General features: G+C 42.8%; 1 long non-coding RNA gene across 1 annotated transcript in view; it reads left to right on the plus strand.

Annotated features, from left to right (window-relative positions):
* Positions 1-200: 200 nt before the first annotated feature.
* The window catches only part of LOC115071469, a 14,376-nt gene continuing 3,901 nt past the window's right edge, over positions 201-10,675 (plus strand). Inside the window, exon 1 of the long non-coding RNA XR_003850557.1 lies at positions 201-294. This is a non-coding gene — a long non-coding RNA (uncharacterized LOC115071469). The remainder of the gene's footprint in view (positions 295-10,675) is intronic.

The following is a 10,675-nucleotide window of genomic DNA, read 5'->3' on the forward strand; positions in this document are numbered from 1 at the left end:
AAAGAAATCTGACTGCCCATGAATCATTCAATCTTGACCTTCGGCATGTTTTGAAAATGTGTTGTGAAATGCTTTTTAATCAATACATCATCAGGCCGCAACAAGGCTGGGGGTTATGCAAGAGGGGAAGCAGAGCTTGTCTGCTGGGTCATTTGAAAGGCCACAAGTTCCTATTGAGAGCAGAGCCCCAAAATGCAAGGTCCCCGTAGCAGTGTCAATGGAATCACAGAGAGAAGCAAGGATAAAGGTAGAACAAAAGCAGCTGCCTTTCTTTACAGTGCATCTGTGAAATGGGTAAGTGCATGCTCACATACTCATTCCCATGCAGGACTGTCCTTTTCTATCAAAGGTTCAGACCAGTGTTAACCCCAGATTTCAGCTAGTCATCTCTAAGCTTCAGCCAGTAGCCTAATCTCCAGGCACTGTAAGTGTCCTTCCTAGGTGATGGAAGCAGCTGGCGAAAGGGGCAGGTGCACAAGAGCTAGACGGTTGAAGACAGTCCAAGGCCCCTCTGATACTTGAGGGCCTACAACCCCAGGAGTGGTCCCATCACCTGTCAGATCATCAGTCTTTTCCTTTCTACCAAGGAAAGATGACATCTGCCCCACAGCGCCCATGAAGCTCAGAAATAATGAAGGATATGAAAATACTTTGCAAGCTACACAAATGTGAGAAACTATTAGTGGAAACCCATCAGTGAGATTTTGCAAGCTCAGATGGAAAGAATCTCCCATTTAAGGAATGGCACTCAGGTATGACTTGTGGTTAGAAGTAAAACTAACCCCAAAGATGATCCTATGCAGATAATAGAGAACATTTGAGCTCCAGCTGGTGCTAGTCACAGTTAGCTGCAAGCTGGTGGCTGGTAAATGTTTAACAACTGGTTCTATGGTAGTGAAAACCCCTGAATATAAGATTTGTTGAGTTCTATTGTGTAAGTACTTGCAACGTGGCCTACTGATTTGAAGGTATCAACGAGACATCAATAATCACAGAGTGAGGAAAAGCTGCCCACAGATGACCCTCATATGTGGGTGCAAGCTCTGCCTCACCACTGGAAACTTCTGAAAGTTTGATTGGTACAATATATCTGGAAGCCTCCTTGACTTGTAGAACTCGAGCCTTAGCAGTCAGTACTGACTCTCCTCCTCTAATAACTCAGAAATGGGGATTCTTCCCTTTATTTAAATGTGTACTCATCATTATTATATAAAACCATAGCTGTAAATGTCTTTATAGAAATGGTTGGACCTTAGAATATAGTCCTGTCATTGTAGAAAAAAACGATCCTTAGTTTTCTAATTTCATGACCTTGGGGTTGAGCAAGCAAGATAGAATGAAGCACAGCAGGAAAAGGGACTCAGAAGTCTGCTGTCAGTAATCTCATCTGTGAGACCTTGTACAAGTTGCCTGTTTTCTCTGTGTCTAGATTCTATCTATAGAATGGGGCTAGCTCTGCCTTTGCCTTCCTCGCAGGCTGCTTCATGAGCTCAGAGGAACTAGCACAAATACGAGAGTTTAGAAAATAGAAAAAAATTTGATTTGCCTTTGAATTGCTACCACTCACTTCAAACACTGATTATCAGCTTCATTATTGATAATAATTATTGGTCTGTGCTGTGGTAACCAAGCCTTGTACGGGAACTCAGGTTATGTTTCTGGAATGTGAACCCAAGTACAGTTATGTTAAGCATAGTTGTGTTCAAGCAGAGTTGTGTGACATGAACCAAACCCAGGGACTGTTGGAGAGCTCTATTGCCTGCCTGGTGCCTAGGGACATTAGGAATTGCTTTTGCTCACAAACCTTCACACCATTGATCCGTGGAGGTTAAAAACAATGTCTAGCCCAAGCTCTATTACAGGAGAGCTTTGTCATAACCAACAGCCAGGCAATGGTATCTGTTTGAAAATATGCTCCAACCAACTTAAAGGCCAACTTTGAGGCTTGAGCGTGTTTGTTGCAAGGACCTGGGAATCTGCATTTTAAATGTTAATTCAGTTACAAGCAGAACTGAACAAAGAACTCTGCATGGTGAAAACTAGAGGGAGTAGAATAAAGAAAGGATGCTCTGCTGACTCTATGCCAGGCACCGTAATGCTTCTTGAGGGAAGTCCTACTTGTGCCAGGGAACCCTCATAAATCACTTCCAGGTTGAGCTTCTTATTAGCACATTATTACCCTAACCACCAAGCCACACACTGGATGGTCAAGATGCACAGCTATCCCTGGAAAAGGCACACCAGAGGGCCAGTCACCAGGGCTTCTGTGAAGAGTAAAACCACTCACTGTCTGCTGCCAAGCTCCTGCCAAAGCCCAACACAGAGGTGATTTCAGATAGATTTATCTAAAACCCTGTTTATCCACCCACTCATCCGGATACTTTAGAGGAAAGCTCTGTTAGTCAATGCCATGTCTCTTAAACCTATCATACTAGTCTTCAACATATTGCAAACTGAACCTTACGGCACCATGTAAAACAGTGTCCTATCTCTGTAACCATCCATCTTAGCAATAAATACTTATCAAGCTCCAGCTACAGGAGACAGATGTATAGAGTTGGAAATTTAGGGTGAATGAGGTTTCTTTTCTGTCTTTAATCATCTTAGAGGATTGATACTAAGCAAACAGTCACAGCAGTTAATTCAGTTATGTGTTAATTATGGTAGGACTGAGACATACACAGGCTCTAAAGCATTCATAGGAAGGAGAGCCTAATTTTGATGACCATTGCCAAGGGGTCAAGAAAATTTCCTAGAATAGAAGAAAAGCAGGCTTGCAAAGAAGAGAGACATCCAGGCAGAAGGAATAGCCTGGGCAAAGCATGCTTCATGTGTAAAATGGGGAGGGAAGAACAGTAGTGTGCATTGAGGGAACTGCAGCCTGAGCTAGTGGAACAGAGAATTTGTAAGGCATGTGGCAGCAGGTGAGGCTAGAATTAAGCAGGTAGAAGCACTCATGTTCCCAGAATTGAAAGCAATAGGCAGCCTTTGAAAGATTCCTAAAAGATCAGGTTTGTAGTTTTTAAAATAATTGAGTTTCTAGAGACTGATTGTGGAGCCCGGTTGAAATAACAAGGCAAGTTGAGAAGCCATTGATTGCAGTAGTTTAGGTGAAAAATGGCAAGGCCCTTGACCATAGCAGTGGTGATGGGTTGAAAGCAGAGAAAGGCTATCAATGGAGAAAGCAGAGTCTCCAGGACAGAGTGTGGACAAGAGATGCTAGGAAGGGCAGCTTGCGCATGTGATGCTTTGACTAAGGTAGTGAACATGGGATGCTGGACCAATTTTAGAGAGAAATTAAGAAATGTACTTTGGAATATATTCAGTTTGAGATGATTTGGGTATATACTGGTAAAGAAATTAATTCCAAAGTTTACAGCATCTTACAGAAAACTAGAAACATTGACTCAAAAAGATCAGCCTGAAGGTATGAGGAGGAAGCCCAGAGCAGAGGCGCTCCAGCCTGGCCCTTCTCCTGCTTCTCAGCCACAGGGAACACCTTGCTCTCAAGATGAGGCAATGCTGTGACAAGAATAGCATGAGTTGGGTAAACTCAGAGGTTATTCAGGGATACCCTTAGGCTTGTGGGAAAATAATGCAATATCATAATAGCAATTTTTATAATTGAGAAATGTTCTCCTTACAGCCTTCAGTGTCCTGAAGTGACAGGTAGGTTGGTCAGGGACTGTGGCTATTCACCCTTTAAAGGTATGTGATCTCACAGAGTTTCTTGGTTCCCATGTAGGAAAATCAGGGCTATACTCACTTCTTTTTCTATGACGGTTAGAAAGGGTAGTAACAAGAGTGAAATGGTGCCCTTTAGTGCCTTACATCCTAGGGTTATCCATTTATTTAGTTCCTTTAAATCCTTCCAGTATGAGCAGATCATTTTAAGGCCTCTGGGTCCCTACACTCCAGTCCTAAATCAAAGAATGGAAATCAATCAACTTTAGGGTTTTTTGTTTTGTTTTGTTTTGTTTTTCAGTCTTTTTGAGACAAGATCTCCCTGTAGCCCCAGCTGGCCTGGAACTCACTTATTTTATGTGTATGAGTATATTGCCTAAGTGAATGAAAGTGCACCCATGTTGTGCAGTGCCTATGGAGGTCTGAAGAGGGTGTCAGATCCCCTGAAACTGGAGTTTCAGACAGTTGTTAGCTGTCATGTGGGTGCTGGGATTTGAACCTGGGTCTTCTGCAAGAACAGTCAATGTTCTTAACCGCTGAGCTCTCTAGCCTCCCCCCCCTTTTTCTTTTGTTTGAGACAGGATCTCCCTGTAGCCCCAGCTGGCCTGGAAATCACTATGTAGACCAGGCTGGCCTCGAACTCATAGAGATCCGCCTGCCTCTGCCTCCCAAGTGCTGGAATTAAAGGCATGCGCCACCACACCTGGCCAATTTTAGTTTTAATGTAAAAACAATCAAAACAAAAATCCCAACAAAACTTAAGAATATACTAAGAAAAGTTTTATATGACATTATATATATCATTACATATGTACATAAGTACAATTTCCACTTGTCAGTCTTCGAATCTCTTTTACTGGAAGGCCATGAATTGCCTTCCTTTATTTATCTCAAATCACTGCACTGTTACTTTTGTGAAAACACTGCCTTCATTTCCTTGTACAAAGAAATTCAGCCCTTTCTGACTCCAGAACACATCACCTCCATCATAACACCTGACCCTCACAACTGCCCTCCCAGGCACTTTGGAGAAGATGTACTGCCCCATTTCACAGATACAGAAACTGAGTTTCAGAGAGGGCTACTGAAAAGTCATGCTGCCTGTGTAGAGTAAAAGGGGGCCTCGTGCAATGTGCCCCCACAGTGCCCTGCAGCTCAGAATCCTCCCAGGCTCTCAGAAGAAAGACCTCCTTCAGGCTTCAACAACTCACTTACTGGCATAGTGAGATGCTAATGATAGAAGCCACCAAATGGCTAGGTTTAACTAAGCTGACTTCCTCCCTCACTGATGCATTCGGCCACTTTGCCCCACAAAGTCAGTCATTGGTTGGCCCCTCTTCCTTTCCCTTCTAATAGAATTCATCTGCTTCTAGCTATACAGAAAAGAGGACTGAGAACAGCCACTCAAAAAGAAGCAATCTAAATCATTTTAAGAAGAGTCAAGAAGTTCAGAAGTGAGAATCAAGGGCTCTCATTAGAGCCGACTTAGAAGATCTTCTAAACCATGTGGCCATGTGTAACTCACTGCACCTCTCTGAGACTTAGTTCCATCTGCAGATTGGGTCAGTAATAGCCCCTGTCCAGCCTCACTGCATAGGCTGGGTATGAAGTCTATCAGATCACAGCTGGGTGCTATTAGCACCTTTTGAATGTGTGGAATACTCAGGTCCTTCTGTGTAGGAAATCCCATACCTGTCAGTCAAGGGGAAGAGCAGTAGCAGAGGAAACACACTTGTCTCAAGGGATGGGCACTACTAGGTGTCACATGTGCATTGCAGCCTTCACTGTGGTAAGAAGAGAGACACTGGGGCGAGAGACACAGCTTTACAATGATTCTCTCCCCATAAACACCCAGGTTTACAAATTCATCAGAAAATATAGCAAAAAACACCTTACAAATAATCAGTCCAACTACCTACGGAAGATAAAATTTACATACTCATAAAATTTATACAAACATCTTGAAACTTTAGTCAGAGAATTTGCAAACTGCTAATATATACATTTTTGAAAGGTGACAGACTAGAGGTGGGAGGAAAACACTAGGTTTTAGTAAGTAAAACTTCATCTTGGTCTCTAAAGATTGATGAACTCTGAGTTTTCCACTAAAAGACAAGAAGTTTAAAATCATAGACAGTAGGGCCAGAAAACCTTCAAAGACCTTTTTCAGAATTTGTCCACAGCCCACTCACTTTGCAGAAAAGGAAATTCAGAGAGATACTGCCTGCTCCCAGTCACACCCCAAGGGAGAGTCAGAGGCAGCCATGAGCTGTTTCCCTTACTGCACTTAATTCAGCTCACTTTTGCTGAGTGCCTACCAAATTCTGGCCGGGGAAACAAGAATGAATAAGCCATAGAATCCACCTTCAAGGCAGACAGTAGTACAGGCAATGACCCCAGCATAGAAGGGAATGTGCTGTTGGTGATACCGAGCACTGTGGACATACAGAATTGAGAGTGCTAATTCTGCCCAGGGTTAGCAGAGAAGGCTCCACCCAGGAGTAGATATTTGAGTGTATGAATCAAGCAGTGGAAGAGCATTCGAGGCAAAGGGAACAGAGTGAGCTGAAGTCAGGGGATGGGAAAGAACACAATGTATATGGAAAGCTCCGTACAAATCGTTTGAAACAGCTGGAGGGTTTATAGAAAGTGCCGCAGAACTATCTTGGGATGTCAATAGGTCTCAGCTGCCATTCTCCAGCTCATTTGGCATGCTCCTTGGGGCTATGGCCCGTGTCCACCTAATGGGCCAATGCAACACCTGGTCAAGTGCTGATGGCACAGTGGGGCATAATGAATTCCCTTTGAAGATGAGAGGCTGGTGAGGGAGAAAAGAATTTGCCACTCAAGTGAGTCAACTGGAACAGAAGGTGTGTCCTGGCTCCCAGGCCTGGTACTCTGGCTGCTCAACCAGACAGCTGGGGTCACCTCCCCTGAGGCCAAAGGGCTCCACTTGGGAACGTCAGGTCTTTTTTCAGCAAGTGTTCCTAAGCCACAAAGCTTCTGGTTTGTTCCCTGCCTTTGTAGTTTTACCAACATAATTGATCCCTGAGCTCAGCTACTGTATACCCACTGGTTTCATAGGGGCTGATGGCACATGCAGGCCCTCTCCACTCACTGCACCTGCACAGCACCTCCCCCTGTGGGACAGTATGAAGGACATGCAACAGGAGACATAAATAACACAGCACTCTACCGTCATCCTTCTGGGACTCTTTGCTTCCTGTCCTGAGCTGTACTATTCCTTTGGGGTTAGCTAAGGCACCCAGAGATAAACAAAGCTTTAAAGAACTCTCCACTGGAAAGTTAAAAGTATTTCAAAGTGCCTGCTTATTCCTCCCATCTGATGGCATTCTAGGCTTTCCATCACAAGCCCTAGTGAAGATTCATCAAGATGGGGGGAGGGGCACGGGGGGGGAGCAGGAGAGACTACTTGAGTCTGAAAACTCAGACATTTTCCCACATATACTAGGTCTACAAAATGTCAAAATAGCCAGGTGAAGTGTGCCAGGATGCACTGTGACAGGGGAAACCAGCCATGTCTCACAGTCACCATTGAGCAGCCCAAACAACTCTCAGTGACTAAGGTTTTTTTCCACTGACACCTGGTTCTTTTGCTTTCACTGCATACTTGTATTACCAAATGAGAGTCCTGAGTAAGCAAAATAGGCCCTTCACAGACTCTTTTATATGAACACATTCCTCAGCTTACTACAGATATTTAGGGTCAGGAACCATGTATTCACTTAGGCTTTTCAAAGCACAGCTCCAAGCAACTTTCAACACAGAGTTGCTATGATCAGGAAAGTCAAGTGGGTGCAGAAGAAAGCAACCGACTGCCTGTGAGTGAATACATTGACCAAAATTAAAAACAAGTCACAGATGCAGACTTTTTGTGACTAACAAAGGCTAGTGCCCAGAATCTAGGAGGAAGAAGAGGAAAAATATCTACATAGTCATAAGAAGGAGATACAGAAATAAGTTAGTGGACTATATCAACATGTATAGCTAAGAAAAGGAAACGATCCTTAAACAAAAGGAAAGATGCTCATTTTTACTAATAAAATTAAAGGAGTGCTAATTTGAAAGCCAAGAGATATTTCACAGCAATCACTTTGCTCAAAAATTTTTAAGTCTGGGGCTGGGGTGCTCAGTGGTTAAGGGCACGTGCTGTTCTTACAGAGGACTCTGTTTTGATTCCCAGCACCCACATGGTTGCTAACAACCATCTATAATTCCAGTTCCAGGGAATTCGACACCCTCTTCTGACCTCCACGGGCAGTGTATGACCCAGGTGCACTTATATACATGCAGGCAATATACTCATACACATAAAATAAAAATAATAAATAAAATATTAAAACATGTTTAAGTCTGACAATGTTTGGAATATAAAGAAACAATAAAACACATAAACTTATGATGAAACTATAAATGGATACAACCATGTGGGGAGAAATGTGGCAATATCCAATAAATTTGAGGCTAAATATGGCTTCTAGTCCAGAAGTTCCATTCATACATATGCAACCAAGAAAAATTCTTACATGAATTGCACAAAGATCCTTATGTAAAGATGTTTGCTACATCACTGTTTCTAAGGGGGAAATGTAATTCAAAAGTTCACCAGTACAGAAATGCTTAATAAATTGTGATGTATAAAGGGAAGTTATGTAAATAGAAGTTACAGTGAATGAACCGAAGCTAATGTACTCATATTGCTATATCTAAAGTACAGTGTTGAAACAAAAAAGCAATTGGCAGCATAAATCGGTATCACGTCATTCCTGAAAACTTTGAATCATGAAACAACACTCTACATTGTCCTAGATACTCATGAAGCAAATGAACCAAACACAGACAGGACATGGACACACCGACTTTGGGATGGTAGTTACACTAGGGAGAAAGAGAAGGAGACAGGAAGAAGTGAGCCTCAAAAGGACTGCTGTTTCTTATTTGTCTGTTTAAAAAATTATAGGGGGCATGAAGAAATGGTCACATTCTTCAAAGTCCAGATGGTGGGAATGTGAAGGAAGAGGTCAGGATAGGCTGGGTTTCTTGCCTGTTCCTGAGCTCTGCATCATGACTGTCACACCACATGGAGGCAGTGATCACCCCTTCTACAAACATGGGCTCAAGTAGATGGCCCCAAGCTGGTTGACCTTCCCTGCTTTTGTTCATGTCTCTGGAGGCCAAGGGGTGATACAAACACTATGTTATAAAGTCCAAAGATTTAACTAAGTTTCAGGCCTGACACTGAAATTTCCTGTCACCTTAGGCATGATATTATACACCCAGAGTCTATTTTCCTCATCAGTCTAATGGGTATAACAATAACACACCTCTGAATAGTTGTGATAAGCAAATGAGTATGCAAAATTCTTTGCAAGTGTAACGTGCTGTGCAGATGGTCACTATTATTAATGACCCGAATTTTGCTGCAAAGGAAGCCTTGGGTCAGATTTACATTTCTGGCCAACGGTGACTCATACAACTTCCCTCACCAGAGCACCTGGTTGACAAAATAGGCCTAGGCATCATCCTGTGGTCCAATTGCTTGAAGAATGTATTGATTCTTCTTTGTGAAAATGAGTCTTGGATCAAGGATTAAGCACTACTACAGAGTCCCTGAGAGAGGATAAGGGAGAAGGTCTGATTTTCATGTGTGTGGCTCAGCTGAGAAGATTCTCCAGGCCTAACCAAGAGCCTGGGATCTGCATTCCACCCACTACCAGAGCTGGGAGAGCATTGTCAGGAGACATCAGCTCTTCCCTTGAGTTTGCAGATCAAGAAACTAGGATCAGGAGAAGCAAAATGGTGAGAACAATGACTCTTCTCAAACAGCATTAGACTGAGGGTTTATCCAAGAGTCTTTTATTAATTCAGGGTAACCAGGGCAAGCCTTTTTCTGATAAGTGCTTTGGTTTCTATATGTGCAAAGTTAGGGGATTAAACCTGACTTCCATGGCTATTTTCAATTCCTATTATCTGAAGAACACCCAGTTCTACTAACTATGAAATGCAGTAAATTTCTTTCCCAAACTGATCTTCTCCATGCAGACACTGACTTTGGAGTTAGGCTTCTCTGGAGTTACTTTCTTGCCTCCCCACATATGTCTTGGTGTGTATTTGCCTGCTAAAAGATAGTTATTGGTGTCTTGCTGTTGGAGCTCTAGTGCTCTTGTCTGCTTTTAACTACTAAGCATTCCTAACTTCTGCCTACCCATCTGCATTACCTGCTCTGGGGTATGACCAAAAAACTTTCCAGGGGCTCAAAGAACAAAGTACATAACTCAGGAAACCAATAGGGCACTTGAATTCAGCCCCTGAAAAGGCACTCCCAAAGGATGGAACTCATGGCAGAGATCACAGGAAGCTACACAGCCAGATGCAAGGGCCAGCCACAGTGGCATCAGGCTCTGAACTGGGGCAAACTTTGCAGCATCTCTCCTGCCATTCTACCTGAAGCCTGGATTCTGGGGCTGCCATATGCCTTCCCCATAGTTACTAACTTGTTCTTCCAATAACTCCCAGGAGCTGAGAAAAGACAAATGCCTCTATCCATAATAAGAGGTGGTCATTATACCTGCAAGATTCTTCTTAGAGTACAAAGCACTCTCAGACCCATTAGCTCATTTGATTTTTATGAAGAACTAAGTGGTAGCTCAGGAAAGGATTAATCTCTCATGCTATAGATACAGAAGTTCCTCTGAAGCCAGAAGGGTGGAAGGACTTAGGGTTAAATATTCTGATTCTAATTCCAGTTCTTTCCTCATGGTACAACTAAAGTATAGTCATCTTATGATAATATTTATCCTAATGTTTAAGTCAGAGGGGCAGTATTTAAATCACTGTCAAGTATATAGGCGTTAATCTGTACACCTTTGGTCTTTAATAAACTGTTTAGGAGGAGAAACAATTTCAGAAACCAAAACCTCATTTATATTGCTGTTCATCATGTCTTCTTCCTAGACTCCAGTTCTTTGGT

The sequence above is a fragment of the Nannospalax galili genome, unplaced genomic scaffold, assembly GCF_000622305.1.
Source record: "Nannospalax galili isolate Female #2095 unplaced genomic scaffold, S.galili_v1.0 scaffold559, whole genome shotgun sequence".
NCBI classification, from domain to species: Eukaryota; Metazoa; Chordata; class Mammalia; order Rodentia; family Spalacidae; genus Nannospalax; species Nannospalax galili.